This window comes from Passer domesticus, chromosome 5, assembly GCF_036417665.1.
Source record: "Passer domesticus isolate bPasDom1 chromosome 5, bPasDom1.hap1, whole genome shotgun sequence".
Taxonomy (NCBI): domain Eukaryota; kingdom Metazoa; phylum Chordata; class Aves; order Passeriformes; family Passeridae; genus Passer; species Passer domesticus.
In genome coordinates, this window is record NC_087478.1 from 16,875,847 (window position 1) to 16,894,413 (window position 18,567).

An 18,567-nucleotide genomic window follows, 5' to 3' on the forward strand; every position below is an offset into this window, starting at 1 on the left:
CCTCTGTGGCATCTATAATGAACCATAACCGACTCACCTGATTCCCTTTCCTATTAGAATTTAAAAGCAAGAAAGAGCTGCAGTTTCCATGTGATCACACACAGTCTCACAGCAGACTGACACACAGCTCTAGCACTAGGGAAGTGATGAGAAGAAGGTTTCATCAGAAGAATAGGGCCCAATAAGGTCATTAGCTTCCATTATTGGTGAATTTTACAAGTGGAACTGAGCATTAATCACAGCTGTCTTTCTAAGAACCTGTGAGATTTCCTGAATGATTTTATACAATCCATGGCTGTATTTTAGGCTTTTGTTTTTCCAGTAATCTTTGCAAATTCTTTTCCTTGATCTAACAAATAAAGTTAATTAGAACATGACAACTCAATGCTGCCAAGGTTGAGAAAGATCACAGAGTTTCAGAAGAGAATGCACCTTGGCTGTCATGTAAATAAAAGTTCTGAATTGAGTTTATAATTAAAATTAAATGTAAATGTAAACTTCATCCAAAGTCTCACTTTGGAAATCTGTGATTTATGATGAAATCTGGGCTTCTGATTGAAGTTTGTTTGCAGATATTTTTCATGAATTTCCTTCTCCTGTAACTGATTCTGATTAATATTTTTCAGGGGAAAATAAAGGAAAACCAATGAAGTGTTAAGTCAGATTTTCTTCTATTTTCTTCTTTCTCTTTGGTTTAAAATCAACTTAAACCCATTAATATAATTACAGAATTGTTTATGCTGGAAAGGACCTTTCAAGGTTGTCAGCAGCAACCCTTCTGCTCAGGACAGGGTTAGCTCTAGCTAACCCAAGTTGTGTAGGACTGCATCCAGCTGGGTTTTGAATATCTTCAGAGAGATACATTCAGACACCTACCCATATATAAGCAATTGCAGTATATATTTTATGTCTATAATATATATGTATATAGTATATGCAATGACAAAAATCTCTATATAGTTAAGTATGTAGAAAATACTCTCTTCTGTTCTTACTTTTGTGCAAAGGATTTGGAACTATTTTGCCTTAACAAGATTCACTCAAAATGCAGAAATGCATAAGAATGAACTTTGAATAGCATCTAATTTTCTCACATATCTCTCGACTTGAGGAGATTTATATAATTTGACTGCCTAAATCTTCCAGTCTGCAAAATTTGGTTTCTTAATACTGACATGCATTATACTGGAAATAAAGCATTATGAAACAGCTTCTATAGAGTTTTACATAAATCAGGGATTTTTAACATTTGTGTCTGACTATGTCATTGATGTTTAGTACTTTGGCCCTCTCACAAATTGCAGTCCACCTTTAGCACTGCAGAGGGATGGAGCATCACAGGTGTTTTTTGCTGCTTTATGACTAAATTCATAGAGCTTGGAGATATCTGCCCTAACCACACTGGGACAGGCACGTGCCTGGAGTGCAGTGGTAAGTGCTGGCTCAGCTTGTCATAGTCAGAGCTGTGTGAGCAAGCCAATGTCTGATGTGGCACGTGCTGCCTGTCACCTGGCTGGCACTGAGCACAGTTATCCCAGGAGTGTCTGGACCCTTCTGTATTGCACTCTGAAGCAAGACACTCCCACACCACTGTAGTGTGTGAGCTGTGTGATACACACTGGACTGTCATCCCTTACAGATCCCCCCCCCTTCCTTTTGAAGCCATCTCATTTCTGCAGCTGTGAAGACTCCTGTGCGGGTGGCACACAAAAAAATCCTCTCAGACACATGCCATTGATTGCATTGTTGTTTTGTGTAAGACCAATTGCATGCTTAATATCATACCAGCACTTCTTCCAATTTAGTGTTACACTGCTTTTCTTCCATTACGTTTAACATTGCAAAAAGGTTCAATCTGGATTACCATAAGCATTTTGCTCTAACACTGAGCACAGTTTTATTAGAATAAAAAAAATTTCTCATTCTTTCAATTCACTACAGGCAATCAGTAGGATTCATCTGACAAAACATAAACATCTATAATATAGATTTATGCTTTTGAAATAACTTTTTAGCTCTCTTTCACAGCTGGTAGGGAGACACAGGGTCTTTTGAGGAGCAATCTATTTTATCCTAAAACAGCTATCTATAAATAAGTCAGATGACCTACATCTTGAGAGTACCCCTTTTTCTCCACTGACTAAAAGCTCAAAAGCAGACAGCCACATTGCAGATGCCTAGCCAGAAGAGATTAATCACATCATTTCTCTCCACAGCTTTACCATGTCTTTTTTGTCAGTTCTCCTTCCTCAGTGGAGCACTACTCTCCCTTACATGTGCAGTACAGCCAGTAAAAAAACAGACACAGCAAGCATAACAAATAAAACAATTTATAGCAAATCAGTGGTTAAACCTTAGAAAAATGTTCTAAACAGATATTTGAAATTCCTTCTTTAATACTGCAGTTTTCACAGTGGCTTTGACACTGATCATACTCCCTAAACACCACACACATCATTATCAATTGAACATTTGATATTGAACATAAATGAGATCAGTGTCAGACCCACAAATTCCACTTCTATTTCTGACTGCCATAGTAACTACAGCTAGGTTATAGAGTCCTGAACGAGGAATCTTTTTAATGATGGCCCTGATTCAGACATATTTTTCTATTTTAATAAACATAAGTAAATTTTGGGATTTTTTTCCTTTTGCAAGCACTAATGCACTTCATCATATGAACCAGTTCTCAAGAAAATTGTACACATAAATGTCCTTCATTTTAAGGACAGATTTGTGAAAAAAAAAAAAATAAACAAGCAATGAACTTTTAGTAGAGGCATGTTAACAACATTCTCTTTCTTATTTTAATGATTGTACTCAAACCTTCTAATTTCTTCAATAGTAACGGATATTTCATTTCTTAAAACACTTGAAAAGATCTATATATGGCTGGCAATATAAGTACCTGAATTTCAGTACATGGTGTATATTTTAAGTGGAAGGACTTTTCCTCTATAGGCGGTGTCATGATATTTTGAATAGAATGTCTATAAAACCTGAAGTGTATATCTGGCTCTCCAAATAAACAAAATAATAGACTTATCAGAGCAACAGCCTCTTTTATGAGCTAATGTATTTTTTTATGAGTTTTATAAGGATGAAAGTAACAGACTAACATCAAAGATTATTTCTTAAAGCATAATAGCTGTGTTTGATAACCAAAAAATCATCCATGAGAAATCATTGCAGCTAGAACTTTCACAGAGATAGAAAGAAAGCAAACAAGATATAGATCCTTCTGACATTTTCAAAGCATGGTTGCCTCATGTTTGGAATGATAAACATTTAGACGTATGATTTGTGTTGTAAAGTTTTTGAAGTAAAGCTTTTGAATCTGGGTGCCAAAGATACTGCATTGACCTATGTCATGTCTAATATTGATTAAAGGTTGTACAAATAGACTCTGAATCTAACAGCAAGGTATGTATTGACATTTTCTAATAAGGATAGCAGTGCTGCCAGCTCTGGCTGTTACATCTCACAAACTGATGAAAGGTCAGTGCTGGAGGGGTGTTTCACCTTCCCATGCAGTGGCACAAGTGATGCAGCAGCTGACACCTCAGGAAGACTCAGCCCTGACTCAGACCCCTGCACACCCCTAAACTGAACTTGCCTATGTGGAACACCAATTACAGATGTAAAGCTGGACTCATTACAGCCAGCTGAAAATCACACAGAACTTACCAGAAGTTTTTTAAGGGACTGATGTGAATAACAGAACCATAAAGAAGCATGTTCATGCTTTTCTCCAGAGGAATATTCAGGACAGTGAAATGTATTCCCTTAGAGCTTCTTTTTTTTTACCTATGTGCTAATCCTAAAGGATTTGATATGCTTACTGACTTGTGACACAGCTTCCTTTTAGGTTAGATGCTGTTCTGACAAGAGAAGGAGAACACAGCATGTGTGCAATCCCCATCCATGGACATGAGAAGACAGACTTTGTGATATTCCTTAGGGGAATATTCTTGCCACCTTTACTCATATGCAATGAGGCATATGAAATACTAATTTACAGCTACATCGTAAATCCCTTGTTGGCATCACTGATAATTGTTCACACATGTTCACATCTGACAGTAATCCTTTGCTTGGATTACCCATATGGTTACTATAACAAAATAAGAACTTTCAAAGGACAGTAATTTCAAATCTTAAAAAATTTTAAACTCTTTATTTGGAGGATTAAAATTATACTTAGCCTCAGCCTCAGCATAATCCTACATTTTTAAATGCAGGAAAAATTATTTGGTATATTTTGAATTTAGGAGAAGGTGAAAAAATATTTAGCAATTTCCAACATGATAAATTCACCTGGCTATGTTTATATCAAACAAAGAAATTTTTACATGAAGTAGACTTCTTATTTGTTAATAGAGGCTGCAGAACCTGTTGCGTTATTCAAGTTGTCTGTTGATTGTTGCTGAATTGTTTTCAGGTCTACTTTCAGGGAATTATTAGAACTTCCCAGTAACTTGTAAACTGTAAATATTGATATGTTCTTTCTCCTATCCTCTGGTAATATCTTCAAGTATGTATACTTGCATTTAGCCCAGTGGGAACCTGAACTTAATTGAGGCATCTAGGTTCTAATGTAGCACAGTAATATCTTTAGTATAATCAAAATTATAAAATAAATACTGAGATGACAATACAACCATAAATTTCTGGAAATTGACAAAATCTCTATTTTCCACTTCTCCTTTATTAAAGACCATTTCTCACACACTTGTGCTGATATCCTCAAGCACCTATGGAAGTTAAAGGATGCTCTGCAAAGTTACAATGCTGTACAGATAGATGGATCTTGTACTTTTTCCTGCTTCTGCTCCTATACCTCTAGTCATCTCCTATAAAAATCAATAAAATTATGCCAAAAGAAGAAAAGAAAAAAATAGAAATGGTGTCATAATAATTTCTTCCCTATATTAAGTCTTTGTGTGTACACACCTAAGCCTTCTTTTTTTGCTGTTGTGGGAAGAGTAAATCTGTATTTGACTTCAGACCTTTCTGAAAATTGAGCTGACCTGGAATCATAGGTAGGTAAAGCACAGTAATAATAGAAGTTGAAAATCAATACACTCCTTTACAGGGTCATGCTGAAGTCATTTTTGTTTCAACGATCAAATGATATTTGGATTTTGTAAGATTTCTTTCTATTGCCAATTAACTTCATAGTATCCTTGTGTCACAGTAGAAAAAGATCCTGAGAGTGACTTTTAAAATCTCAGAAAATATAGTAGTTATCAAAAAACTTTCTAGTAACACATTAAATATCAACTTATACTACATAACTGTGCATATTTTATGCATTTATCCCCAGTTGTAGCACACTAAGAAAAACCAAGTTAAAAGGATAATGTATACACTACAATACATGCTGTTTACTTTTAAAACCCTTTGTTGTCTTCTGCCTGTGAATATTTTGAAATAGCTTGCTGAAGAGAATATTTGGAAAATAAAACATATTCTCAAGTAAAATCACAACAAATACTCCCAGGGGCAGGGAACACTGTCCTCACAGTGTGTCACATCTGAGTAAACTTGGAAGAGGAGGAGTATGGTAATGTCTCGTTCTTAAACATCTATTAAACAGGACGCTATCAAACACCTTCACAGACACACTGAAGTTTTCTAGCATGATACAATCTCCTGGGATTTCCACTCAATCAATCTGCATAACTTCTGGGCTTTACAAAGGCTTCCAGCCTCCTCATTTTCAGTGTTATAGACAGAAATACTGAAGTGGTTGTGGCTTGTAAAGACATCCTCCTTTCTAGTTACAATAGCCCAAAAGCTTTGAAATATTTCTTACTGCTGCACATAACACAGCTCTCTTCTTATTTTTGTCCCCTTCTAAATATGCAGAGATCATAATGAGGTAAATTTTCCCATTTATTCAGCATGTCTAAACCTATATTTAATAGAGTTATAAATACAAGTGAGATTAGGCAGGTGTGTCAATGTTCTACCAAAGTGAAAGGGATTTGGATTTTTATTTTCTTCGATGTTTATTCCTAAGGCCAGAAGTCCAACATTGTTTTCCTTGACGTTTATTCCTAAGACCAGAAGTTAAAAATTACATTAAAATCACAGTATACCACAACACTGAAAAAAATTAGCGCTATAATTAAGATCCAGGACTACCAGGAATAAAATCTGTTCATGAGGATGACTAATTAATAAAGACATTTAGTTCAGAAAAGTGGCCAATAAAAATTATTTTCTTTGTCATACTTGAATTTCCCTCCAAGCAGCCAAAGAGAAGTAAGTCAGTAAAAAATATCCACAAACGTAAGTACGTCTTTTCCCTAATTCAGTTTTCAGCAATTCATCTTGAAATTGCAAGATAATAATCAAAATAAGATTCAAAATACTTTTGCCTGTTCTCAGAAACCAGATAAATATTACTCACAGGTGTTTTATATAAAATTTTAATGTTGGTATCATTCTTGCCTTCATTAACCATCCTGCTAAATTAAGCATAAACAGATAATTCTAAACCAACTACTTTTGGCATTTTTTCTATCACCATTAATTTGTTTTGGTTTGAACTGACAGCAGAATTTGCAACTAATGATGAAAGGGAATATCTTGCATTTTCTCTGTCATAAGCTCTAGTTTTCCACAGCAGTAGCTCTTGAAAATAAGCACTATTTAAGCATTAATTTGCAGGAAAATGTGCTATCTTCAAATTTATTTTGTCTGTGCTAATAACTGCTTCAGGCCTGTGCTTGATTAAACCAGAAAAAATACACCCAAATCTCACATTCTACTGTATTTTTTTTTCCAATCACATTCATAATTTCTATAGGCAATAAGGACTTAAGAAACTCTAAAGAAATATCAACAATGGAAATAAATGAATGAACGTCATGTAGAAATGGTTTTGAAAGGATTTTGTACTACAAAATAGTGCAATGGCTTTGGTAAAATTTTATGGTTTAGGTTTTTTGGGGGTTGTGTGGATTTTAGGGGGTTTTTTTGTCTTTTTTTTTTTAATTTATTGTGGTTTAGTTCAGTTTGGTTTGGTTTGGTTTGGTTTGTTTTTTATGTTCTTAGTAGGGAACAGTCAAAACTGCTTCTGTTCCTCCCTGGGACTGTGTAATTTTGACATATACCAATACCACAGGCTGAATAAGCTGCAATTCTCAGCATTCAGTGTACCTACTTTAAAAAGAACTGGGTTTTTGTATGTTGGGGTCGATAATTCTTCATTGTCTCCAAACATTGAACTTCAATCAAATTGATGTGATTCTCTTCACCTCTGAACAGCTCTCAACATTTTCTACCAATATTTTAAGTGTTACTCTAATATCTGAGAGAAACCAGTTTCACAAAAGCCTTACAAAAGCCAGTGTGGGTTTTAATCCCTTTTTGACCTTTCTCAGTCTTTTCTTTCATTACTTTTAATAGCCATATTTTTTTCATTTTTTCTTTTAGAATGTGATAGAAATTTTATTTCCTACATTATGATCCTGAAAGTTTGTCAAGCTGGCTGCATGCAGTACCTTTTTAGTGGTACCTATAATCACCAATAAGGAATCTGTTAGTAAATCAGAGTAATTCTTGCATTATATAAAACTTTCCCATATTAGCTGTTATAAGCTGAATCTTCAGTCTAGTGCTACATAGATTTCTATTTAATATAAAAGAGAAATAAATAAATCAATTATTTTAACATTTAAATTGTCAGACAGATATTGAGTCTACCATCTATATCTAGAAAATACAGGTTAATATGTTCTGTGTTTACTTGCTTTCATGGAATTGTTTTGTTGAATCAAAATCTCATAAGCCATTTGGTATGTATCACAGTGTATAATGGTTTTATTGTTCTGCAACTTATTGTCAATATGAAATTCAAATGTCAGGTCTATGAATTTGGAGAAGCAGTCAGCTGTAAAAGCCATTACTCTCAATCTTATCTGAACAGGGGAAAAATACAGTTTGCTTTCAGATCTTGACTTATAAGGAAACTATGAATTTACTCTGCCCACACAATGGTCCACAATACCAGAGTAAAAAAATGGTGTCCTTATATTCAGTTTCATGAAAACCAGCACCTCATCATTCATAACTTGGATTCAGCCTCTTAACTACTTATTTTAATAGTAAAAGTGATTTTGATATATTTTTTAATCAGGTGAATTCATTATGTCTCGGTCAGATTATCAAATATGAATTACATTTTTTTTTGAGTAGTGCTTATCTTGAGGCATCATAAGACATTAATATTTCTGTCATTTCTTCAGGACAACCTGTTAAGAGCAAGTGATCTTATTTCTTATTCCTAAAGGATTGTTTATATAGTACAGGGGAAAAGGTCCTTCAGAAATCTCACTAAAGGCAAAATATGAAAGCTGTGAAGTTGCATAGGTAATGCCATGGGCATAAACTCGGCTTTGTTGACAATGGTTATATAAACAAGAAGCATCTTGGGTTCACTGTCAAACCGTACACAAATTAATAGAACAGGCAATTAGTGAACTATACACATTACTTTTAAAGAGAGTCTTTTTGATGTGGATGATACCAAGATTCAGTAAACATGGAAGAAGCTCTGATGTTTTCATAAACTATGTCCTCAAAGAAAAACTGCAGTCTGACAGCTGATCTGGAGGTCATTTTCCTAATTTCTCTCCACCATTTGTGAAGGATTTCTATAAATATGGTTATGTAAGGGAAAAAACCTCCACAGATTCTGAACTAATCATTGCCACTTACAAAGATGAAGTACAACTGTCTAAAACTTTAAAAAAAGTCAAAATATCAATACTCTCTCTTTCAAATGTGTGTGTTCAAAATGACATTGATTCCCCTGCAAGAACTGGACACAATTTTCTGCCTCTTAGCACTTCTTCCAAGTGAAATCATGGGATTTTCACAAGCAGTGAAGACCCTGAGAGAACCTCTTCAAAATTCATGAGTAAGATACCAAAGCAAATCAGTTTTAATATTAAATGTAGTATTGGTATAGACTGGCCAGGTCAGTAAGTCCCAAAGACTTAGATCTATTGCCCTAACTACATAATAGTGTTCCATATTGTCCTTGCCACATGACATAAATCAATAACCTGTGGCAAATGTAGCTACAGTGTATTTCATCCATGAAAATAAGAGATTTCTCTGTGAAAGTTTAGCCATCATATAAAGGGTGTTTAAGAGAAATTAGGTCAAGATGACATCTATAATGAATTATACTTTATAGCAGATAAAAGGTCACAGAAATCTGTTTTGTCTGAGGCAAAATGGTGAATCATTTCAAATGAGTGGCAGCCCATTTATATATTGCTACAAAATACTGAAATAATCAAACAACTTACCTTTTTGCTTTACATACCATAAATGCACATCAATTTTCACTTAACATGTGAACAGGAAATTATGATGTTTACAAGAAAATGACATTTTGTGGGACATGCAGAGATGTATAGGAAAATATCATTGGGTTTTAAAGAATTTCTGGATTGAACAGCAATTTTGCTTTTCCCTCATGGATGGCTGAAGCAAGAAGCACCTTTTCTATCCTATTTTCAGGAAACTTGAAAATTACATTTGAAAATTATCTGATTTTTTTATTATCTTATGGAAACCCCAAAAACTTCATGTAGCCTGAAATATCCATGTAACATAATACAATTCACACAATTACAGTAGGAACATGTCACACTCTAAATTACTTTAATTACTTTAAATCACCACAGAGCAATAGTTATGAAATAAAAATCCTAGAATCCTGCTAGTTTGTTCCCAATAAAACTTGACTTTTCATTTACATTAAAAAAAAAATCTTCTACAATTCTTAAAATTTTTCATCTGGTTGAAACAATCCAATAAATTTTAGTCACTTGTTTTCTCCCTGAGTTTACTACTGGTGAAATGCATTCCATTCTTCTATGTTTTTCATGCTGAGTACTATTAAAACAAAGAGGGAAGAATATTTAATGAACCAGAATGAGCAGTATTCATCTTTCAGACTGTCAGCTTGAACAATGGAAAATCAGGTATTGTCCATTGCAAAGAAAGTTGTGGAGATTTTGCATGTTAACTAAATAAATAACCAAGATAATGATGGTAAGATCAGTCGTGGTTTGTGTTTTTTTCCCCAACAAGTATTAGATGGAAATCTAATTAAGAAAAATCAGACTAATTTTTCATTTGCTCAAAGCCTGAAAACCAGACCGAAGCTGTATAGTGACTGGCATTATACCCAAAACTGATGTGTAATGTTTTGGTTATATTTGACAACTGTCCACAGAACCTTTGACAATATAATGAAGCTGAGTGGGCATTATGGAATTTTTATTCTTTACCAGCTGATGAAACAGAGTAAGGTAATGAAAAACTTGAATTCAGATATAAACCAGGAACATAGACTCATGCAATCATAGAATTGCTTGTGTTTAAAGGGACCTTAAAATTGATCTAGTTCCACTCTCCCTGCCATGGGCAGGAACGCTTTTAACTAGACAAGGCTCCTGAGAATTCCATCTAACCTGGCTTTGAACTGTTCCACGGATGGGGTATCAAGATCTCTGGGCAATCTGTTTCACTGTCTCACCATCCTCATAATCAAGAATATGTACCTAATATCCAATCTAAATATACTCTCTGTTTGTAATCTAAAACTCATAAATTGCAATTTTTATAAAAATTAAAATGCATCTTAATCATATGTCTCCTCTTCACTAATTGCATATCTATAGTAATGCAACTGCATGTGTCTTTTAAATATCACTTAGTATCCATAGTGGTGAAACATTTGTGAAATTTTCTTTCAATAGCTACTTTCAGAATTCATCTTAGGTGAAAAATGTAAATTTTCTAGTTTCTTCTTTGAAGGAATAATTGAAATAAAGGCAATGTTTCCCTAAATTTTATTTTGTATTGGGTTTATTAAATTTTTTTTAAAAAGTTAAATTATGCAACAGAAACTAATTACACTGTGCTTCACAGACACCCAAAATATCATGATTTTAGTGAGAGGACAGGGAGGTGAAAGTACTATCAGTAATCATTCAGTTCTAAAATTGTATAGATCTCATGCTTTTTCCCTCACTCAAAAAAACCCAACCAAGACTAAAGATATATACAAGAGCTTCCAGCGATACTCTGATTTCACCCATAGGCATCCCAGTGTTTGACTCTCAGGTAGAAGAGCAAAAAGACCATCAGGAAAACCACCTGAAAGTGAGCACCATGTTCAAGGCACCTGGAGAGGGCCTCTACACCACAGTTCCACACCTAGAACAGAAATCTCCCAAAAGTACAAATTTGGAAATTGTTTTCCAAGTATAAGACCCATTCCTTAATTTGCTAATGTACTTAAGTTTACACCGTGGTCCAGAAAATTCCACACCCTCCAGGCAGAATTGAGTCCTGATTCTTCCTTGTTTATTGCCCTAATCTGAGCTAATTATTTCACAAGGGAGATAAAACTTTTGGAACTGATACACCAAATGTTGCCTTTGCCTAAATCAAAGGCTTTTATCACAGATCACATGCATTTTTATGGGAATCTGTAATCACCAGTGTGTACAGTGTTGAAGAGTTTAGTTTTTCTTAATCTGTTCTATCAAAAATGTTCATTTTGTGACTGTTTAGTAATCCAGAGAAGTCATGTAAACACTGAGGTTATTGAGAGACTCACATCTCAGCACACCTTTGCAACATGTTTTTATAGAAGTTTCTTAAAAACTGTAGAAAATATTAAAATATTTCATCCCTTAAATAACTGTGCAGAATCTGTAAAAAGTAAATTGTTGTGCCATAATGTGTTAAATACAGCAGAATTATGTTTATAATTGTGTGAAGCTGTTATATTATACAACATTAATTACTTGAAGTATTTTTCATACTCCTATGGGAAGACATTGCTTTCAAACTTCAAAGATAACTACTGCTTTTGAACGTCCTGTATTTTCTTACAAAACTTCAAATTGTATAAACTAAGTCAGTGACCCAAAGGCTGCTGCTGTCCTAGATCCATTTGCACCTTCTTCGCACAGAACAAAATTCCCTCTCTAACCCTTGGAAAAATTACCCTCATGTGTAGCAAATTAGGACCTTGGAATCCTTAACATAGGATCCAGTAGTACTCTGACAGCTCCAAAGTAATTTTTACTGTAAATACCAATAAATTTACTTAAAAGAAACTACTGTTGGTCTATTTTTCTTCTAGAGCAACTTTTTCTTTATATATCTGTAGTTATATTACTACCAAAATAATCTTAGGAGCATAACAAAGGTTGTTGTTAATAGTTTCTATCTTCCATCTTTGCCTTTTCTGCGTAACAATCCATTAATTTTTACATATACTGTAAACTGTCATTTGAGGTTTGGAATATATATAGTTTATGAAGCTGTCATTGAATTTCAACTTTATTTTGTTGCATTTAAATAATTTTTTTAATCAGAAGCCAAACAGCATTAAAATGTATATTTGATCAAAGAATTCTGTTTCATAAGATCTTGGGCTCAGTTTACTACTTGAAGATATTTTAATCTGATGAACCAGGATTTCTGGGGTTTTCTTTAAAGCTAAAATGGAAAAAAAAAGGCAGAGGCATTTCAAAATCTTAAATAATCAGCAACAAGGAAAAAACCCTGTTAATATGATGCTATGCAATGGATTCAAGTATAAAAGAAAGTGGTAAGTATAGGCATGACATTTCATTGTGAATAAAGAAAAACTAGTTTCTGAGGCTTTTCAAAAAATCTGTTTTGAAAATCTGGATTTCCTGTAAAGAAAATCCAGAAAGTGAAACAGAGTGATTTTTTTTCTAAATTGATGATCTCACTTGCATTAATTTGGACATCTGAATACACAAACAGAGGCTCATCTCAACACTTAAACTATAGGATAAGCATTTTGCTTCCTATTTTCTATTCTTGCAAGGGAAATACCACATCCCATTAATTGTATTGTCCCAAATTCACAATTCTCTATTCATATTCTAAATATATAAATAGATCGACAAAAGCCCAGTGAATGATTCATGCTCTTAAAAGCAAATGTCTGATCAATGTAGTTATTGTGTTTCAGTTGGAAAACACAAAAATAATTTCTTGTAGAGTCATGTTCTAAGAAGTTTCATTTAAATAACAGAAAAATAACATATGAAGTATACACCTTGTTCCACAAAAAATTATTTTGGGTGGCATCATGAGGAAACACTACTTACATAAAATAAAAAAACCCTCATATTTCATTAGAAGATACTAAATAGCAGAGTATAATAAATAAAAATATATCTAAAAACTACAGGCCCAGACCACAGAAGTACATCATCATGAATGTGTTATTAATCTAAATTTTTAACTAACTGTTTAATGTGATCTAATATTGCATTGCTGTAAAGAATTCAGTATGCAAGTTAAATACATAATTGTGTCTTCTACAATAGTTTATTAAATATGTGTTTATCTACTTTATGAAGAGATAATTGCTTTTATTTAAATTTTAATAACTTTTACACAATGCTCTCTCCAGAAAAGCTCTATTATATACATCACTTCAGTAGAATGTTTCTTCTTCGATATATATGAAGACAATCTTCCTGATCCCTTAGACAAATAAACTTGGCCTCTGACTCTGTGGCAAAGTCCTTTGTATCAAAAATTTCATTGAATTCATCACTGAATGATGGCAAGGAAATGCCATCTGCAGTCTGCTCCACTGAATTTCTCATGTGAAGAATAAAACCCCTCACACCTTTCCACTGAATAACAATTTACTGAATTGTTTTGAAGAGAATTACATTTCATATTACATCGATGAGGACTTTCCTTTGAACAAAATACACAAAAATCTTCATGGTATTATGAGACAGCTGCATTCAATAGATGAGAGTACTTATGAGTCTTATCAGTTTATGTTTTAACACTAATGAATTTGAGCTATCTCCCTGTTGATGTTACTAAGAGAGATTGTGAAAGAGCTGAAAGGAATCTTATTTGAAAAAGTAATTTAATAAGGAACTTGAGAAACTGGGGAAGTGTATTATACTGACAAAGGGAAAATGTTCCAGACATAAAACACCATCCAGAAAAGTTTAAATGAAACTAGATGGTGTGGTAAGGAAAGGGAGGAAGAACAGGGAGGGAAGGACAAGCAAGTATGGTCTTGACTGGTCTTTCTAGGACCATAAAATAAGGACAAAATAACAAAATTAAAGGAAAAATTAACTGTCCTAAGTGTAATCTCAAGCATACTTGCAATTTCTTTGCAATGTATTGCACATTTCCAGCCCACTTCTTTTACCTAAGATGAAACAATATGACTCTAATGTTACAACAAACAAACAAACAAACCCCCTGAATACTGACTTACTGTTGCTTTGTGTAACCTTGACACTCATTCCTCTCACATGAAGATATCAAAAACATTTGACTTTGCAATAAATTTTACTGAGATTGGAAAATATCAGTAAAGACTTTGTCAGAACAGACCTCTCTCTGGGTGTTATAGGCGTAATTTAAACATAGTTTTGTTCATGTAATAAATAGTGTCAATCTTGTAAAAATATTCACTTTCAAACTACATCATAGAAAACCACTGTGACTTGTTATAAACTAATTTGTATCAAGTACTTCTTGTTTGTAAGTGTTGAACAAATTCTTGTTCTTTACTGCGTACCTCTCCTCTCTTTTCAATAATTGATGGATACCTTTTTATCAATGACAGCAACCACCCATTGCTCTGGATGACACCACACTGACACAGCTAAATACAGATAAAACACAGTCAATGAAAGATGAGTGGAATTAAATTATTTGCGTGCACAACACATTAATCAAAGCTAGCAGCAGTTTATTTGCAGTTCTCAATTTTCAGAAATTGTGAAGGCACCTCTGTTTGCTTTTGCAACATTGTCTTGCTAATTTTCACTATTTCTTCTAATATACAGAAATGAAAAAAAAAACCAGTAAAGTTATTAGAATACAATTTGTCCATATGGTGCACAGTTAATTCATAGACCTCCATCGCTCACCATGTCATAGACATAAATATAAATTATAAAAAAAAAAAATTCATGTTGAAAACCACCACACCTTCTCAAGTCACCATTATGCATGATGGAGCCCTGCCCTTCTGGGGATGGCTGAACACTTGTCTGCCCATGGGAGGCAGTGATTCAATTCTTTATTTTCCTTTGCTTATTTGCACAGCCTTTACCTATTAAACTGTATTTATCCAAAACTTCAAGTTTTCTCACTTTTATTCTTCCAGCTCTTCCCTGATCCTGCTGGTTGAGAGAGAAGCTGAAGAGATTTAATTCCTGGCTGGGGTTAAACCACAACATTTGGTTCAGTTCACAATTGTTAGAAAGATTTTATGTATTCTGGAATGTCACTGGATTTTTTCCTAAGAATAGTAGAATAATTTTTTTAACTAGCATGTTCTTATTATGAGACATAGCTCTATTTGTTAAAATTTGCCAAGATTTACTGTGATAGTAATTTATGACAGAACATAACTGGAAACATGACATGATGATAGATGTGGAAGCTATGGTGAAAAAAGGCATCCATTCAGCTCCTTTGTCAGAGAGTTTATGGGTGGTTTTTTTTGTTTGCAAAGTAACAGAATAATAAATGGTGAACAGCAAAAGTTATTCCACCTTCCTTGAACCCTGCTCAATAAAAAACTGCTGTGCATTCCATAGTGGTTTCCCACTCTATTTCAAAATAATACTGTATCAGGCAACAAGAGATTGTTTGATTTACCATGGTGTGCCTTTAACATAGATAGGAAGGTACATGGCCCTTGCTTGATAGAGGATTTGACAGTTGCATTAGTTTACTCACAATTCTGTGAACACAGTGAAAAAATTGTGTCGATCCACACCTCATCAGTTATGACTGGTAGATGGTAGTCTACTGTGGATATTTAAAAATTCTGCAATTATCATCTGTTATTGCTTTACTGGGGCAGGAACGCCTAAATATCATCTGACTCATTTAAGCTTTCAAATTCAGAGCAAAGACATTAGTTATAAATAGTTTTTCTAGCTCAAACGTCTGCTTAAGCATTTCATTATTAAAAAAAAAACAACCTTGGTAAATAACTGAAAGTAGTAAGGAGTATAGTCAATAAAATTTCTATAAGACCGAGATATAGAGTTATTTTCCATGAAGATCTATAAAATGTTTCTGAGGAGAATATAATAACTAGCTTTCATATGCCTCAGTCAAAATTTATTAAGGACTGACTGCAAAGAGTTAAATGGAAGCTATAAGTTGCCAGGGAAAAACTATAGAGAAAAAAATCCTCTTAAATAAGACATTGAATAATATTGGCCAAGGAAAAATTAGAATGGTTTCCTAGCTTGTGGACTTGGGTAGGAATACATTGAACTACCAACAAAAATTTCATTTAGACTAAATCTTGCAAGAATAAAAATGTCATTTAAAATGTTACACAGTTCAGAAAATGTTTTGAATTTTCATTTAGTAATAGATATATAATGGATTTCAATTTTAACATCATATACACAAGATGTCCCTGTGTAATCAACAGGATTTTTGTACTGCAATCATACTAGATGACTTAAATCAAATTAATTGATTAACTCCATCGGGAAGATGAGACATAAAATTGTTAAATGAATGCGGTGTTGTCTGTTCACTAACAGCCCCCACAACTGTCAGGGAGTTTTAAAAATGACTTGTACTGAACTTATTCAAGTTCAGCTTTGTTAAAACAGAACAAAAGTCAAAAAAGTCTAGGCAGTAATTAATTAGGAAAAATTTTATTAGATTCTATGGTATACATTGTGAGGACATTTATACTTGGGGGTTTATTGGTTCTAGGAACTACCAGGTCCCACAGAATTGTCGATACTCAAAATTTTCAAAACAAATTATATCATTATTAACAAATATCATTAATGATTCTAAATGCAAAGTTGCTGTCTCATTTCTTCTCATGTTTTCAAAGCTAGTAATAACTGTACTTTTTTGGTAGCAGTTTTTATGTGACTACTGTATATTAAACAGCAAAAAAACCAAACACACACTCGCATACACAAGAATTGTGAATACACACGAGAATATACTGTATCACTTTCCATACTCTATCTTAAAAATTTACATACAGCACAGCATCAGTTAAAGCACATTTCTTGATTTTTCAAGAAAGCACCAATTTGGCAACTCCATTTGTCTGTCATGTTTTAGACTGCAATTATGTTTTCAGAAGGAATTAACTTTAGCAATCTTTTCCTCCTCCAAAACTCAAGTGTTTATGTTCTTCTGTTGTGGTTTTATCACACCAGCAACCAAGCCCCACACAGCTGCTCACTCACTCCCCCGCAAGTGGGATCAGGGAGAGACTTGGAAGAGTAAAAGCTAGAAAAATTTGAGAGTAGGGATAAAAGCAGTTTAGTAGAAAAAGCAAAAGCCACACACAAGCAAAGCAGAACAAGGAATTCATTGCCCACTTCCCATAGGCAGGCAGGTGTTCAGCCATCTCCAGGAAAGCAGGGTTCTGTCACACATGACAATTACTTGGGAAGACAAACACCATCACTCCAAATGTCTCTTTTTTTCCCCTCCCATTTTATGTACTGAGTATGATGTCATATGGTCTGGAATATCCCTCTGGTGAGTTTGGGTTAACTGTGTCTCTGTGTCTCCTCCCAGCCTCCCACACACACACAGCTTCTTCACCAGTACTTCTTGCACCAGTGACAGTTCAAAAAGTCAAAAAGGCCCTGGGTCAGTGTAAGCTCTGCTCAGCAATAACAAAAACGTCTCAATGTTATCAACTCTGTGTTCAGCACAAATCCAAAACACAGCTCCCCAAACCCCCCGCAGCCATTGAGAAGAAAATGAATTCTAATCCAGCCAAAACCAGCACATCTTTCCAGTTGTGCCTCTGTAATATTACATCTTAATTGTAATTTTTCTTGATTAACAATTCCACCATTCTTTAATTATCTGAGTGCTCAGTGCCCTTTGCCCCTTACAGTTATCTGCTGTATTCCAAAACTGACCTGAGATTTCTTGACATGTTTTTAAAAGCATATTTTAGCGCAGTGAATTTTTTAGCACTTACATGGGACTTTTTGGAAGATATCTACACATAATAACTATTTTTTCACTGTCTTATTTCCACATAAATTTATATGGTGTAGGGAAAAAAAGGGTATGATTTATTCTCATATCAAAGATAACACCAGACAACAAAAGAAATTTAGGAAAAAATAGAAAGCTGTTGGGGTTTAGGTAAGATAAAACAGATATTTTCTAGCTTGAAAAGAGCTCATATCAGCTATTCTCTCATCCACATGAGGTTTTTAGAAATATATATTGCCAAGTCTTACTTAACTACTTAACTTTATGATAAAAAGCTAGGTAGTTAAAATCCGGTGTAATCTCCTACACGGGGAATTTTTTTGCTAGACTTATTCTTTATAACTCCCTGATAAGAGTGTATGTTACAAAGGTGACTATAATCTACTTGCCCTAATCCGTTCAGAGAGTTATTGAGAGCAGGAGCCTAATCATCTCTAAGAGCCATCCTTTGAATGAGTCTTTCTTTTTTTACTCTCA